The sequence below is a fragment of the Urtica dioica genome, chromosome 8 (genome assembly GCF_054948205.1).
Source record: "Urtica dioica subsp. dioica isolate 48M chromosome 8, U.dioica_male_clone48M_v1_H2, whole genome shotgun sequence".
In the NCBI taxonomy this organism is placed as follows: domain Eukaryota; kingdom Viridiplantae; phylum Streptophyta; class Magnoliopsida; order Rosales; family Urticaceae; genus Urtica; species Urtica dioica.
The window spans coordinates 8,422,960-8,441,271 of NC_142763.1; the positions used below are offsets into that span (position 1 = coordinate 8,422,960).

Sequence of the window (18,312 nt, forward strand, 5' to 3'; positions counted from 1 at the left end):
TTAAAAGAGTTGTTGTTATATACTTCCTGAACTTTCATTTATCTACATAGATTAATTAAAAAAAAAATTAAGAACAAGCTAATGAATCCTGAGCAAGCCACGTCGCTTTGGGCAGCTGTATTTTCTTTCCTCTCTTATACGCTTGACATTTGTCTATATATATAAATACAGCTGTTTTTTGCTCATAAAAAACGCATTATTGCGAAATTCTTCCTTATTATAACGTGGCAAATGTTATTACATGTCTGTTACTTGTCAGCAGCTGCTAAACACAAGCAAGGTGGTACAATCACGATCTCTCCAATTCTTAACTTAGTCATTAGTCATTGCATGTTATGCTTTTTCAGCCAGATGTCTCCCTCTACGATAACAAGTTTTATTTAACGGCGTTCACTATATGTAATAACAGTTACTACAATTATCAATTATGTGTTTCTGATTTTTTCTTTCTAAATCTCGTATAGTTAATAATTAATATTTATTTTTTAATTGAGCTGTATTTCAGCCTGAATCCAGGAAAGAGAGCATTCAAGGACTTTTACGTTTCAATTTTTTGTTATGTAGTATCATAAATTGCACGTGTTTGATTATTCTTTGTATAATACATGCATGTATGATTTCAATTATTTATGGGTAAGCTTTCATTTCTGAATATTTTAAATAAAAAAGTGTGTTATAAACTACTATAGCGTAAAAAAACAAGTAATTCTAAAACCCATTTGTTAAACTACCATTAATCAATTTAAACAGCAAACAAAAAACAAAACTATGATAAACTGTCATTAACACTTATCAACAATTATATGGAGAAAGAAATTTAATTAAATATTAATTAAGTTAAGAAACTGCCATGTAAATAATTTATTATTTTATTTATTTTTTAATTTAAAACCGGTCAAAAGGTATTTTTGACCCTTTCGATTAGTTAATAAGTTGAGTAACGAATTTTCAATTATCAATCGAACGTTGGCTGTTAAAATAAAATTTCAATGATTGAAGAAGGCTATTTAACTGCAGTGCTAAATAAAATTATTACAAAATTATACAATACAGATTGCAATTATGTTGGTAGTCCTAATTCATGATTTCATCATAATAATTTGAGTTCTTACCTACGTGCGTCAAAATTGGCCAAGCGCAAACGCACCTGCAAAATGAACGCTCTTATTAATTTTATCATCGAAATTAACATTTTTGAAGTAGTATTTGTGTCTTTCGCTCATTCAATTATTTTGTATACTCTTATCATTGTTATCACTTTAATTTTTTTTTTATACAGTACCATGTAATTGTATACTAAAATATGTAGACTGAAATTGTATAATTGTGTAATATATATACTAAAGAGTGTATATTGAATGTATTAATATCCTAAATATTTCAAAAAAAAAAAAGAAAAACATTATAATGTTTTGAAAGAAGCGTATAAGCGTTAGTATTGTAATTTTCCCACTTATTACACATTTTTGTTGAAAATGGGCCTTAGTGCATATAGGTCAGGTCATGATATAATATGTTATCTATTATGCAGTGATTGTATATTATATACGTAGTGTATTGTAGGTCAGGTCTCTCTCTCTCTCTCTCCCTCTTCTCACTTCGTCTCTCTCCTCTCCCCTCTCTCATCTTCTTCTTCCTCATTTTGCTTCCGCCATTTTATTTTTCCAGAATATGAGTTTATAGTTTCAAGCCGAAAACGACATAACATGGACAAATGGCATGTCATTTTCAGAGAAAATCAAACGAAATAACATGGAAAAACGACTTTCATGAGTTCGTCGGCCGTTTTCCCGGCGAAAACGACACCGCCGGCGAAAATCGGGGAATTTCGGCGACATTTAAATCCATGTTTGCAAGTATACCCCTTGATAAAAAGGCATTATAAAAAGTTATATCCCTCAAAAACACTCTCCCAGAAAGATAAAGACTTAAAAAACAACTTAATTTGCATTCAGTCCCATATACATTCTTCCAATTAGTCGTATAATGTTTGTGGCGACATTAACTGTAATCGTCCAAAGTTACAATAGCTGGTAAGATTATTGAAGAATGATATTGGCTTTCACCAAATAAGACACACTTGATTTCATCACATCGTTCCTACAAAAGGGTTTTTCTGGTCACCACCATTCCAAAAGGGCTTTTCGGTCACCACCGTCCTCCAATTCTAGGGTTTTGAATCTGCAGAAATTACATATAATCCATACATAGATATATATGTTATTTTGCTTATATTTTGTTTTTTGTTATATATAGCTAATAATGTAGGTTTAGGGTTTGCAATAAACGGGAAGTTATTTTTGCTTCTAATAAATAAAAAATGTACATAATGAGACTTCAAATTTCTTCTTCTTCTTTTTAATAATTATGACATCAGACATCAAAACACCCTTTTACGATAAAAACGTGTCGAAACACTTGCCACTAAATAGATTCCAGCTCTTAGAAACATTCCAATGTATGCACACTGATACAGATGGTATTGAAAAGAACATCTCAAAATTACATATACAACACTTAAACTAAGCCAAACAAAGCTTTTGTTTTGTAGTTGCTAAAAAAAAATACTAGTTCATAACAGAACTCATATGTTATTTGTATGGGTGAATTATTTCTTCAGATATATCTTAACAGTGGAATAAATATACGGATTGCAATAATCTGTCAGGATAAAGTAAAATAAAAAGGTATTCAAAACATTAAATGGAAAGAGTGGATTTTCAAAACTAGCTTTCGGTAGGAAAATCACGCATCAGAAATACGAAATGAACTTGATCATCGATACACTCATAATCAAATGAGAATCTGTAAATTGTATGCCACGCTGAAATTAGAGGTCAGCCCTAGAAATATACATATACATAAAAAACCCTAGAGATGTATGTAGATCGGCAAAATTTTAAAATCAATGCGTCTGTAATAAAAGCAAAAGATTAACTCTACTATCATAAAAATACCCCACGAACAATATAACACAGTAAATAAAAAAAAATAAAAAAAATTTAGATTAAAAAACACCAGGTTATACCAGAGGGACTTTAGGTGATAATGTTGTATATCAAAGTGACGACGACAGAAAGATAGAGAGCACGAATGAGTGAGATGCTATAGCTTCCATGCATTTCAAATCATCTGTGCTCTCTATCTTCTGTCAGCATCTATAAACATACACCCCAATGTCTCCTTTAATTAACATAAACATAAATATAATATGTATATATATATTATTATATATATATAAAGGAGAATCCGGAATCACTATTCACGCAGACTCATATTACTGTTAAGTCTACAGTACACTTAAAAAATTTGACAAAAATACCCTTTAAAAGTCTCATAATTACATGGCATGCCAATGTCATTCTGATTAAAATATTACAACTACTCCTAAAAGAAAAAAAAATCACAAAAATGCCACTCTGACTTAGAATATTCTGGAATACAAACCGACATCCACATATGACAGTTTTAAATCGTTGGAGCTGCCCGAAGTAAATTAATTGTCTGGAATTCTCCAGATATTTGCATTGCAAAAATCATCAACAGCTATTTCATGAAATTTCTGGAAAGTTTTTCATTTCTTTCCAAGCGGCCTATATATTCCATGCTCCTTCACCGAAGAAATCGACACCAACTTCTGCTCTTTCGTCTTCAAAACTACAATCAGACCAATACAACAAATTCAGCCATTGTACATCAATATGTAACAATCTGACCACAATCAATTTCTATTTGTTGTGTTTAACTTCATTTTTTAATCTTTTGTTCATTCTTTTACTTTTTTTTTTTTTTACTTTTGTTCATTCTTTTACTTTTTTTTGTTCATTCTCTTTGTTCAGTCTCACTTTTCCTCCATCACCACACGTAACAAAATCAGACCTGATCGGCGAGGTAACGTTCACCCGTGGATCAGTTCGAACCACCACTTGAAGTTGAAGATGCGGCAATGGCAGTCCTCGAAGCCGAGTGTATGTGATCCGCAATACTCAGCCTAAGATAGTAAATAAGCCGGAAGATCTAGACCTTCAACTTCGACATCAGCGCAGAACTAATCTTGACGAACATGGGGAAATGATCAAGTAAATTAGAACAGTCTGGAGAAAAAGTGTATATTTCAGAATAGAACAAAAAAAATACAATCGAGAACAATAAGAGAAAGAAAGAAAAGCTGGACTCATGAGAGATCGAGTATCGCACAAAAAAAATAGATTAATTAAATTGTTTTGATAGGAAAGGATTACCAGAAGATCCTACTTGATGAAGTTCAGAAGATCTTCCCCTTAAAAAAATAATGGAGCATCTGTCAACAAATTGGAAATATATAAGCTTTATTTTTATTAGTCTTTCTATAGAAAATTGCTTAATACTAATACCCAGATAAGTGTTTTACCATGAAAAAATAAAATAAAAAAATCCCTCCATAATATTTCCAAAAAAATGTTAGCAGAACTTAAATCACAACATCATCAAAATGAGACCTGATCGGCGAAGTAGCCTTCACCCGTGGATGGAGAAGTGGTGGTCTCATTCTTTTCGTTGATGAGAGGCTGGGATTTTTTGGGAAAAGTTTTTTGCATCAGAAAGAAAGAAATATTTTTCTTATAACAAGTTAAATACTTATTTTTCTTATTTTGGGCAAATGAAACAAAAAAAGAAAACCCTACAGAGAATAAAAAAGTAGAGGTATAACTACTGAAAAATAATACGTTTGAGATGCGATTACCGGTTCAAATAAATCGAATACGAACTGTCTGATACCGAGACCGATACCATAGACGTTTCACCGCAGCCACATATTTCTACTATGTCCGAGACTATGGCGTGCATATGTATTTTTGGTGGTAGTAAAAAATGGAGGTTTCGCCATTGACGATCGGTATAGAGAGAGAGGGGGAAGCGGCTGTGAAAAGAGAAATGCAGAGGAGATAATGGGGTAGTAGGGTTTCAGATGGGCTTTATAAAAGCCCACTATTCTTTTTTAAAAGAAAGCCCACTAGAATAATACACATTTGTAGAGCAATTTTAATAAAAACACACAAAAATATAGCATCATAGACTGTATTTGCAACTTTGCATATTGTCTTCGATGTAGTTTCTCTTATATTTACAATGATGTTATTGATCTATTTCGTATATGTTTTGTATCAACTATCTCAAATTACATGTAAAAAACAATAAAGAAAAAGGTGTAGAAGCTAAATATTTATTTATAATTAGAAATGTGTATTTTATAAAAAAAAAAAAATTGTGATTTTCAATAATAATACAAATATTAACTATGAAGAAAATTTCCTTACTTAGATGTATATATAATCTATATTTGCAATTTTGTATTTATTCTCTATTTGATTTTTAGAAATAGGATTTGTAATATGGTAATTATTGTATATGTGTATATAATTTTTTTCATTGAAGTAAAATAAAATATAACATTGGTACAATTTGAGTTGTACAATTCAGTCATTATAAATTAAGATATGTAAATATATGTATGAAATATTATTGATGTAATCTTAACAAATAGTAAGTTATTTGACGTCATGTTCATCATTAATTTTTTTTTTATTATTTCAATAATTTACTGTTAAAAGACATCAAGCAACGCGCGGGCATTTTGCTTGTATATATATATATATATATACATCAAGCGAGAGGGAGAGAGTAGCGGTAATATTTTTTTTAAATGCTTCTAGCGGTGATATTAACTTTTTGTGGTTGATACTTGATATAGGCAAATTTAGAGAGTGGGAGAGAGAGAGAGAGAGAGAGAGAGAGAGATGAGAAGCGCAGTGATGTTATTAACTTCTGTGTTTGTTGAAAGATATGAAAACTTGTTGTGGATGAAGTCTATGTTTATAGGGAAACTTGTGGTTATGCAATCATTATTTTAAATTGTCTTTTATTACTTGTTAATTCGTGAGAAACAATAAGCTTATATTAAAAAAAAAAAAAATTGTGAGCCTATGAACGCAAAACAATAAATATATGGAGAGCAAGTTGAGCAAACAAAAAGTTGATCATGCTCGAGTAGAAGCATAGACAACTCACACATTTACAGTTAAAAATATGTCCTATTGGGACTTTTGTCTTCATATATGAATCTGCTTTTAAATTTTGATATATATATATATATATATATATATATATATATAAAATTTAAACTAATAATTTGAGTTCATGGCTGAAACAAAAAATAATTCGTTGAATGTTCTGCATCCCACCATTATTGCATCCCACTCATACTGGCAATCATGCATGGTGTCCTTTTTGTGCTTTGAAACTTGTTATTTAGGAAAGAGAGAAATTTTGTATTAAGAGCAAGACTAAAACACACAATTACACATAGGTTTGACTGGACCTTTTTATTTTTTCCTTTCAAGAACCAGTAAACTGGCTGATATTTGATATTTGGTTTGGTTTATAATAACACAAATACATATATAATACCATACATAAATTCCATAGACATACATATATCTTATATGTTTACACATGACAAGTATATACTTATAACCATATTTTTTAATCAAGTGAACAATTAAATGAGTTGAAATAATTAAGCATATGATAAAATAATTATTTTAATTTACCCTTATGAAATAAATTTAGACACATCTGCCTTTCCTGAAATTTTATTTCCTGCTCAATACACACACACACACACACACACACACACACACACACACACACACATATATATATATATATATATATATATATATTGTTGTCGTATTATATATAATGTTTCATGCGTAAACATGGCTTTTTGAATAGAAAGTGGATATTTATTTTAGTTCACATTCATGTGTCTTGAAACTTCACAGTGGCACTTGCATGGTTAATTCTATTCGAACCATTATTTGTTTGGTTAGAGAGAAATGTCATTTAATGTTATGTCCAACAAAATAACTAATAAAACGAGGTGGGACATGAATGAAATGTAAAAAATTTCGGTTGGCAGAAGATAAAAGCATTAGGGTAAGCAAAAAAAAAAAAAAAAACTGCAAGAGATAAGTTTTTTTTTTTTTTTTTCAGAAAGAGATAAGGTTAATAATTAATGTTACAATGACAACACTCACGTTGCCAAGAGATGTATGACAACACAAAAGAGAATCCCTCGTCACACATGTCATATCTCTAGCTTGTCTCATTGATTCACACACATAGGGGTTGAAAAAAAAAGAGAGTATATATATTGTTGTCGTATTATATATAATGTTTCATGCGTAAACATGGCTTTTTGAATAGAAAGTGGATATTTATTTTAGTTCACATTCATGTGTCTTGAAACTTCACAGTGACACTTGCATGGTTAATTCTATTCGAACCATTAGTTGTTTGAATGAAATGTCATTTAACGTTATGTCCAACAAAATAACTAATAAAACGAGGTGGGACTTTAATTAAACGAGGTGGGACATGAATGAAATGTAAAAAATTTCAGTTGGCAGAAGATAAAAGCATTGGGGTAAGCAAAAAAAAAAAAAGGCTGCAAAAGATAAGTTTATTTTTTTCAGAAAGAGATAAGGTTAATAATTATGTGATAAGGTTATGTTACGACAACACTCACGTTGCCAAGAGATGTATGACAACACAAAAGATGTATGACAACACAAAAGAAAATTGCTTTCCTTTTCTCATGTCTTGGTAATTTTGGCTCCAAAATGTTCATTTAATACGTGGTTCGTGGGATAGTCCAGAACTATAGATGTTTTTGTTAGGACTGGAAATATAATTTATATGTTGACTGTCACTTAGTCTATAAATAGAGGTTAGAAATAATCATTTACCTTTGTGCAAGGCTAGCCTTCTGAGAGAGTTTGGGGTCTCTCGAATTCCTTGATTATCTTGTATTCAGTACCATTCTATTGAAATCTTCAAGGTTCATATCAGCTTTCTTTCTTCTTGTGAAATCGAAAAACACATATAAAATGATCCACTATTTAGAGCACTTACAGAATTTTGTCTAAATGATGGTATTCATGTTGATCGAAGATGATCTCCATTCTCGTGCCACTAAACTATAAGCCTAAATCCAAAAGAAGGGACAAAATATTAAAAGTTAATTTATCGTGCACAATGTGATTTCAGTGTTCAACAATAATTAAAGTGAATCAGAAGAAGAATGTTTCGCTGACTTGATCATAATTTTTTTTTGTTGGTATACTATATTCAAAAGATACCGACAGTAGAGTTGAAAGACGTCGAACTCAAGCCCGTGGGAGAAAATCCACGGGATTCCGAGGACGAACCGAACACAAACGAAATAGGAGAAACCGAGGAAGAAATCCTGCTTTCCAGCTGCAAACTTGACCATATTCACCAAGCTCGAGCTCCCACAAACGAAGCGCTTCACGTCAGGCGAGTCAAAGGTCTCTTTGTGCCTCACGCTTTCGCTCCGTTCTTAAGAGCCCCTCCTCAGAAGCATCACTTCCGTAGACTCATCCTGACTTTTTTAGTTCTACTTAGCATGGTACACTCGTTTGGTAAATTAGTACATTAGTTATTGAGTTCCATGCTATTTTAATTATGTTTTAGTATAAATAAGTGTTCGGAGTACTGGGTAGGCTTATGAAAAGAGTTGTTTAATCTATTATTTTAGACTATTAATTTTCTATTAGCTGGATAGTGGAGTCTAATCGGAGGGATTGGTTCACTTCTTGAATTGTGAACAGAGTTTATTTTCTAGTAGGTTTTGGTGTATTGGTCTCGGAATTGTGTGTGGTTTTTCATATTGATTGATGATTCTATGAATTCATTCTTGAGTTTTGGGTTTTTTTTTATTATTATTTTTTTTATCACGTATGATTAATAATTGGTAATAACAGTTACTACAATTATCAATTATGGGTTTCTGATTTTTTCTTTCTAAATCTCGTATAGTTAATAATTAATATTTATTTTTTAATTGAGCTGTATTTCAGCCTGAATCCAGGAAAGAGAGCATTCAAGGACTTTTACGTTTCAATTTTTTGTTATGTAGTATCATAAATTGCACGTGTTTGATTATTCTTTGTATAATACATGCATGTATGATTTCAATTATTTATGGGTAAGCTTTCATTTCTGAATATTAATTAGCAAAATAATATTTATTATTATTATTTTCACCATTGGATAAGATATGGTGACTGAACAACAAAATTTATGTCAAAGGAAAAAAAAAATTCTTATTTTTTTGCTATGATGTTGTGAACTTTGTGAGCTATGTTTTGTGCTAGAAGAAAAAGAAAGGCACAAAATGCTTGGTCTTTTCAATGAACTTTGGTAGAGAATCGGATACCATTACTAGAAACTAGCTATAATCTTATCAAGTTCATTGTATTATAAGATGTGTGAATCCGAAATTTACAAGTTTTTATTTTTATTTTTTTATTTGCATATTCCTTGAAATTCTATTAAGCTTCTTAAGATACAAAATCGTAAATAGTTGCAACAAAACGAAAAGTTGAATAACTTTTTACTTCTTAATTTTATATAAAAAAAAAGGATACCACGATTGACCGCATACGCAAGAATTGCATTAGAAGGAAACTGACACCTCATAGACTATCCTCTGTTACCCGTTTGGAATTCAATATATGAGAGAATGAGAAAACACGAGTGATCATATAAATGGAAGTGAAATTAAGAGGAAAAATAAAAATTATATCTTGTTTTTGATGTTATGGAAAATAAAGGGTAAATATGAGAATAAAGTGAGAAAATAGAAATTTATACGGCCCGCATTTAAAATTTAGACGCTTTATTTTCCACCCTATTTTTCATGAAAAATAGAATATATTTGTGAAAATTGTTTGTGATAGTGTTTTTTTTAAAACTAATATGGTCCAAATATTTATCACAAAAATAATCTTTTTCAAGTTTTTAATTGTCATTTTTTTTATGTTTATAGATTTTTTTTTAATCCAAAAATTGTTACTGTTTTGGGTTATATTTAATTTAATTTACTGTTTACTATTTTATTTAAAAGAAAGATGACATTTACAGTTTGAAAACCTCTAAACTTTGAAAGGATTCAAAACACCAACTATATTTGGAACGTTGCACTTTTAAAATACCATCCATGTAATTTTTCCAATGAAATCCCAATGTTAGTTAAACATTTTCCATCATAATTTCCTTTCTTTTATATATTCTCTCCATTTAAACAACACAAGAAAAATTGGGTATGCGTAAAACATGAAAAATCTAATTAAGAAAAAACGACAACCAATTTAATTTTTATTGAATTATTTAGATTCGAGAAGATTCGATGGAAACCAGAGTAAAGAGAAACATATATTTAAAATTGAGATAATATCGAAATTATGATCATTTTGATAGTATCAAAACCCATTACTTGTGTTTTAATTTGGAACTATTACTGCCTTTTGTACATTCACCTTTTTAACTTTATTAATTTCCTTTTTCATTTCTCTTATAAATTACATCTCTTTTAATACTTCACTTTCATATTCTTTGAAGATTTATTGACGTACAAAAATTTATTGACAAAGATATCAATAGATCTTCAAAGAAATAATTTTTTTTTCCAGATTCCAAAAAACTTTTAAAAAATTATATTAATTTACTTCACATATCACTCCATTTCGCATACATTATATATTAATGAAAAGATCTAAACTCTAAACTAGGAAAAAAATGTAAAGGAAGAACAAAATCTAACACGAAGAACAAAATAAATATCAAGAACGAAAATGAACCATACGTCGCTTTTATGCAGTCCGACGCCGTTAGCATTTAACAACCCATATAATCAGCCACGCAAGAGAGAGAGAGAGAGAGAGAGAGAGAGAGAGAGAGAGAGAGAGAGAGAGAGAGTTAAATGTGTTAGTTTATTTATTTTTTAAACATAATGTGTTTGTTAAAATATTAAATGTAATTAAATTAAATGATTAAGAAATAAATACAAAAAAAAATTAAATGACTAGTCATTTAGAAATATTTTGATACCAAACATTTCTCTCTCCTATAGATAAGTAATAATTTTTTTTATTAAAATGTAATTAATGAATTTTGGTACAAAATTATTAAAGTGATCATAATTCTAGTATTATTCCTTTAAAATGAGGATGTGGGTTTCTTTATTCTCACTCTCTTTGTTAATACTTTTGTGACGGGTTTTAATTTTTAGGCAAAACTTTTTATAGTTGAAGAAGTTGCTAACTTGCTATGAAAATTGTTCGTCATCGCCCACCGGGGATTCCTGAAAATAGTTAACAGTTTGCTAGCAAAAAAAAAAAGAGAGAGAGAAAGAAAATAGTTAACAGTTAAATTAAGGTAGTATTAAGATTAAAAGAAAAACATTTTCCTCCGGCTTTTATATATACACATAGTGTGGTTAGATTCCTATATTCAACGCACAACCATATATATGTTAATTAGTTGTTTATTTATGATTTACGTCTTTTCCAAGGGCATATCACATCGTCATCGCAATACACAGCCATAATAATAGAAGTCACGTGACGAGGAATTAAGTGAGAAGAAGTAGATAGATAGAGTAAGAAGAGCTTTGTTGAACTTTTTGGGAACCACTGTGCTCTCTTCTTCTTCTTTTTCATCGCAAACTATTCTCATGCGCGTGACTTTTTGCTTGTGGTCTTAAAAAACAGCAGATAAGCCGGTGAACCCAATTTATATATGACGAACGACAATCTCATTTATGCAAAAATCAATAATTGCGATAGTTGAAATCAATGAACCATACATATATAAATCCGCTTTAATATATCACACGTTATTACGTATCAAGGTGACGAGGCAGAGGAAGGGAGTGTCAGAGAAGAGAGAGATTAATGTACCACCAGGTTTTGAGGAGAGCAGAGGTGAATGGACGTGTGAGCTTTCACAAACCCTAGCTAGCTTACGTAGCCTATAGGGTTAAAGCATTATAGCTAGCTAAAGCATTATAATAATAAAATAATATTAAAAACCCCCTCATAGAAAAGCTGAAAGCCCACCCTTTAGCCTATCTGTCACCCTTCCTCAGAAGCATCAGTTCCGTAGACTCATCGGAGGTATGCTGTAAAGTAAGGCTTTTTGTGTAACTCGTCTTGTGAACGTTGGAATCAATGAACGAGTTTTTTCCTTGAATCGAGTATTGTTGCAAATTATAATTTCACTAGAGCGTGAAATGGTCCTAGATTTAGAAAATAAATATTTAAGGTCAATTAAAGATTTCGGAATGAGTTGAGAATTTCGAGTTGGACTCGAATGATTTTAATTTCCCGAATAATATTTTCGGTGAGTCCTCGAGTACTAAGAAGAGTCTCGGGAGTGAAAATAATTTCCGAAACACCTTAAATATATTCAAAATAAATTAGAATCAACGAGAAATTATCTCGGTTTATTTTCTAAATCGTTTCCATTTAATTATGGACGAGATGTTTATTTTGAGAGTAAAAGGATCGATTTGCAAACAAAAGGTGGTTTATTTGAAAGGAAATTTGAGAATGAGGAAGTTAGTAGGATTATTTTTGGTCCTTATCCCATTAATTTCTCAGCCACACATATAGTATTCTAGACTCTTCTATTACCCTTATCTTTTCACTTTCACGTTGGAACAAACCAAAGCAAGAAGGGAAAAAAAAAAAACGCACGGAAGAAAAAAAAAAGAGAGAACAACGACCGAGAGACGCCGGAGTGGTTTAGGTGAGTTCGTCCTCTTCTTCTCCTTCCCGTTATTCATCTTCTTCATCTCCATTTCTTTTTCTTTTCCTTCGTTCATCTTCTTCAATCACGCTGAGAATCATTGGCTCCGATTTTGTTCTCTCCACAAGGTTGAGCGGGATTTCGTGGAGTAGGAGAAGCCGAGAGTTGTGGGTTCGTTTTCTACATCAAGGTAGGAAATCCAACTCGTTTTCTTTGTTTCTAGTCCGATTCCTATGTTTTCCTATTAGGGGTTTTTGAGTTCATTTGGTTGATTTCGTGGGTTGCTTGTGTTTGGGCTCGGTTTGTGCTTGTAGTGAGCTGAAATTATTTGAGTTAGGATTTTCAGATTTTTATGGATATTTTGGCCGAAAATTTGGAAGGGAAAATTGGGGGTTTTCATGTGTGATGCTTGAATCAGTTAATTGTTGATTAGGACTCTGATTTTAAGTGTTGAAAATTGGAGTTTTACTTGTTCAATTTCAGTTTTCACGTAAGTTGTGTTTTGGTTCACTTTTGGGCTGATTTTTGGAGGTTTCGGATTTCAGAGTATGTGCTTGGCTTTGAAGTATGTTGAGTGGATTTTTGTTTTGTCTGTGGTGTGGTACTGATATGCGTAGGATCGGATCTGAATTTGTGGTGTTTTTAGACGAGTCGGAGACTCGCTAGGATGTGAATAACATAGGTTCTTTTTAGAAAATTTACTTGGTTGAAAGTGTTGCTCGTCTTTGGTTTTTGTTGTTGTTGTTGCTGAGCGTGGGACGGGTTAGGATCGGGTGAGTGTTCGATTTCCGAATGCCTTGTTCGGGAATTGATTTCGAATCGAGAAACTTGGGTATCCTCGGTTCAATTTTTAATCTAACCATGCTCTCTTGTTGGTGCTGCGTGTCTCTCCGAGCTCGTACCGCAGGTACGAGGATGCAGCAAGGATGGTTCCGGCGAGTCGCGGGCGAGCAGCGAGGGCTGTTCGGGTTCAGCGACAAGGCAAAGAGGGGCTGTTCAGTTCGAGCGATACGTCAACGGCTCGGTGAGATGTCTTGAGGCTGTGACAGCGCGCAGCGACGGTGCAGACACGGGCTGCGAAACCTCAGCGTGTCGAGGCAGAGTGAGTTACGCAGCGACGACAGCGACTCGGCATCCTTTCGTTTCCGCGTCGGCGACGATGCGTTTGAACAGCGACGGCGGCGACGACGACGAGTCGTGAATGTACCGGCTCCCGACTCTAATTGTTAACCGAGTCGTTTCTACTAAAAGTCTTTTAACTATAATATGTAATATTATTCGTAAAATAGTTATGTACGTTTATGATACTAATCACGTGAGTTAGTGAGTTGTTTCGGATTCAAATCGGGTGCTTCAGGTGTGCTATGGTTCGTGGGTTCGAGATAAACCGAGAGTGTCGGTTTCCGTGAGTGTCGGTTTCCGTGAGTTACGAGTACCGAACGTGTGTGATTGAATCCGAAACATTCCCGTATTGTAATGTTTTTCAAAAATAATTTTATAACCTATAAGCTTATGATTAAGCTTAAAGTATTTTTGTTACAGCTCATAATTAAGCTAAACCATATTTTATGTTTCTTATTACAAGTATTAAGTTTTGAAAAAAAATAATTAAGTGGTTTTGAAAATAAAGGTTTGTACAACCTTACTTATTATTATTCTTTCTTGATTATTATTTAAGCTAAGTATTCTAATTATTTTTAATTAATTATTTTACTTATTATAACATATTTCCATAATTAAGATTAGTATTATTTTCAAAACCTATATCTATAGTTTTTAAACGGGTTGTTTTATTAACTACGCTTATAGTCTAACCAACGGGTTATTCTAATTTCTATGATCTTAGAGGTAAGACTTTCTTTACAAGTCTAAGAGTAGTGATTTTGGTTCTTGTGGATCGTTGTGGAAAGGAACAAGTTTTTCTCCCTCTTGGGTTCTTAACGTTGAGTTTCGGTTCTAGTTTTGGGCTCGGCCCAAGGGATTTGGGTTATTAAATGCTTCCTTAGCATAGCTAATCTCGAGTTTCATGTTTAGTCGCTACTTGTAGGACTTGTTCTCTCTCTTGATCACTGTTTCATGTGGGAATCGTGTTCTTGTTTTCTCTGATTCTCTTAAGTAAGAACGTATGTTTTGCGTGTGACGGATATGAGTTCCGTGCGCCTTGTTCAGTTTCTCTGGGATGAGAATTTGTAGACTAGTATTTCTGCTAGTGCAGAACTAATGGTGTTCAACGCTCCATTTTATTCCTCAGATATTTTCAGCTATCGCCGTAACGATTAGGCGTTAGAGGGGGAAGGAGCTAGCGAATCAGGAGTCCATGTAAGTGGGAATTAAGTCAACTACTTACCAAGGGAATCACATGTTTATGTGCATTTTACTGTGTTAGTAAACAAGAGTAGTTGAAAGCCCATGAATTTGACAAACTAATCAAGATTAAGGCTTCGGCTACTATTATTGAAAATGTAGCTTCGGGTTTGTCCCGTTAAGTTCAAGCGTAACCCGCTAACAACCCAAGCCGTTTCTTATTTGATTAGTTAATCTTCCTTTGACTTACTAATTTTAGATTCACCCGATAGACGGGTTTACGGGAAAAGCAGGGACAGACGTTTCTCAGATTCCAGCTGAGATATCTGTTCTAGGGACTACAAGGGTCACACCTTGATTTCTCTTTCAAAATACTATGACGAGCATATTAAACAATATTTAATCGAGTTTTACTCGAAACGATGCTCTTCCCGTTGTAGTTTAGGGCTGTACTCTGATTCCATCGGGTACCAAACATTTAAAAAGAACAGATGTCGGTGGTACCAGCAAGTCTGAAGACTTGTGTTTTTGTCAGGGATACCTGACGGGCGCAGTGTTGTAATTGGTAACTGCCGGCGTGCCGGGCACGTCTGAGCTTTCAGGGAGCTCCTGAGCGCCCCTATGATTGGAGATGGTACCATTAGAGGATCCTAGACGAAGTTTAAAACTTGGAGTCACCCTCATGATTAAATTGCTCGGGTCTGAGGGTTGGCTACTTGTCATTCTGAGGGTTGTTGCAGTGGGTGGTTGGATGACCTGAAGATCAGGATGACAAGTTCACATGTAGTAAGTATGCACGTGCTTGCATATCATATGATAGGAATCATATGTCTTTCATGCATAATTTATGTGTTATGTGCACGTCACATGTCATCTAGTCGCTTTTATTACTAGATAGACTCCCACTTGCTGAGTCTTTCGACTCATAGTTTATGACCCTTGGTAATGTAGGCAAAGGAAAGGCTTTACTCGGGTAGAAGGAGGAGATCTAGTCCAGGCTTGCGTCGCTCGACCTGTGGCAATGAGAGTTTTTGTTTTAAACGGGGAAAAATGGTGTTTTATTATGTAACTAGTAAACTTGTATTCTAGTTACTTGTTTTGCGTCCATGTTTGTATATAAGTTATATGTAAGATATGTCCAAAACAAACGAGTGTGTTTTGTTATGTATATAGTCGCTATAAGACTTGTATGTGAAATAAAAGCGAAAAATTTCCCCGAAAATTCTATTACTTATGATATATGTCTTATAGCTATTTAATTTATTTCCGCTTACTATATACAAATGCTATGTTTATTTAAATATTCTGGAGGAAAGAGATGTAAGTACTTCGCGGCTCGCGTGCGAGCTAGAGCTCGTGGGTCGTGACATATGCATTGGCTGCTCTTAGGTTTGGTAAATTAGTACATTAGTTATTGAGTTACATGCTATTTATTTATTTAATTATGTTTTAGTATAAATAAGTGTTCGGAGTGGGTAGGCTTATGAAAAGAGTTGTTTAATCTATTATTTTAGACTATTAATTTTCTATTAGCTGGATAGTGGAGTCTAATCGGAGGGATTGGTTCACTTCTTGAATTGTGAACAGAGTTTATTTTCTAGTAGGTTTTGGTGTATTGGGCTCGGAATTGTGTATGGTTTTTCATATTGATTGATGATTCTATGAATTCAATCTCTCTATCTCTCTCTCACCCCTTCTTTGCCCACCCTGGATATACCTCCCATCCAAACGTTAACATATATGAATGCATAATACAAAAAAATTTAAAATTAGAATCAGAAGTGGCTTAACATTTCATTATTCAAAACAATGCATAAACGCAAGCTTTTTTCTTCTTAAACTGTTACAGAGATATAATGAAACTTGAAGAAAGCAAACAAGAATGGGTCAAACCGCCTTTCAAAATAGATTTGTTACTATCCACATACTCTCTCTCTCGGTTCTATTATTATAGGTACTATCATAACATTAAGTCCAACATCAGATATTTCTCATAACAATACAAAAATATTTTCAGACATGTTTTCTTTGTAGAATCTCGCAATCAAAACCAACTCATTAAAAGAGTTGTTGTTATATACTTCCTGAACTTTCATTTATCTACATAGATTAATTAAAAAAAAAAATTAAGAACAAGCTAATGAATCCTGAGCAAGCCACGTCGCTTTGGGCAGCTGTATTTTCTTTCCTCTCTTATACGCTTGACATTTGTCTATATATATAAATACAGCTGTTTTTTGCTCATAAAAAACGCATTATTGCGAAATTCTTCCTTATTATAACGTGGCAAATGTTATTACATGTCTGTTACTTGTCAGCAGCTGCTAAACACAAGCAAGGTGGTACAATCACGATCTCTCCAATTCTTAACTTAGTCATTAGTCATTGCATGTTATGCTTTTTCAGCCAGATGTCTCCCTCTACGATAACAAGTTTTATTTAACGGCGTTCACTATATGTAATAACAGTTACTACAATTATCAATTATGTGTTTCTGATTTTTTCTTTCTAAATCTCGTATAGTTAATAATTAATATTTATTTTTTAATTGAGCTGTATTTCAGCCTGAATCCAGGAAAGAGAGCATTCAAGGACTTTTACGTTTCAATTTTTTGTTATGTAGTATCATAAATTGCACGTGTTTGATTATTCTTTGTATAATACATGCATGTATGATTTCAATTATTTATGGGTAAGCTTTCATTTCTGAATATTTTAAATAAAAAAGTGTGTTATAAACTACTATAGCGTAAAAAAACAAGTAATTCTAAAACCCATTTGTTAAACTACCATTAATCAATTTAAACAGCAAACAAAAAACAAAACTATGATAAACTGTCATTAACACTTATCAACAATTATATGGAGAAAGAAATTTAATTAAATATTAATTAAGTTAAGAAACTGCCATGTAAATAATTTATTATTTTATTTATTTTTTAATTTAAAACCGGTCAAAAGGTATTTTTGACCCTTTCGATTAGTTAATAAGTTGAGTAACGAATTTTCAATTATCAATCGAACGTTGGCTGTTAATATAAAATTTCAATGATTGAAGAAGGCTATTTAACTGCAGTGCTAAATAAAATTATTACAAAATTATACAATACAGATTGCAATTATGTTGGTAGTCCTAATTCATGATTTCATCATAATAATTTGAGTTCTTACCTACGTGCGTCAAAATTGGCCAAGCGCAAACGCACCTGCAAAATGAACGCTCTTATTAATTTTATCATCGAAATTAACATTTTTGAAGTAGTATTTGTGTCTTTCGCTCATTCAATTATTTTGTATACTCTTATCATTGTTATCACTTTAATTTTTTTTTTATACAGTACCATGTAATTG

The 18,312-nt window shown here is 32.4% G+C and overlaps 1 long non-coding RNA gene across 3 annotated transcripts; it reads right to left on the minus strand.

Annotated features, from left to right (window-relative positions):
- Nucleotides 1-3,308: 3,308 nt before the first annotated feature.
- On the minus strand, nt 3,309-4,870 carry LOC149387829 (uncharacterized). Of its 3 annotated transcripts, none has more exons than XR_016300858.1 (3): nt 4,242-4,870; nt 3,880-4,048; nt 3,309-3,657 (listed from the first exon to the last, which is right to left on the minus strand). It is a non-coding gene; the product is annotated as an uncharacterized LOC149387829 (long non-coding RNA). The 3 variants fall into 3 exon arrangements; XR_016300857.1 differs by having other exon boundaries at nt 3,880-4,053; XR_016300856.1 differs by having other exon boundaries at nt 3,880-4,094.
- Nucleotides 4,871-18,312: the final 13,442 nt, after the last annotated feature.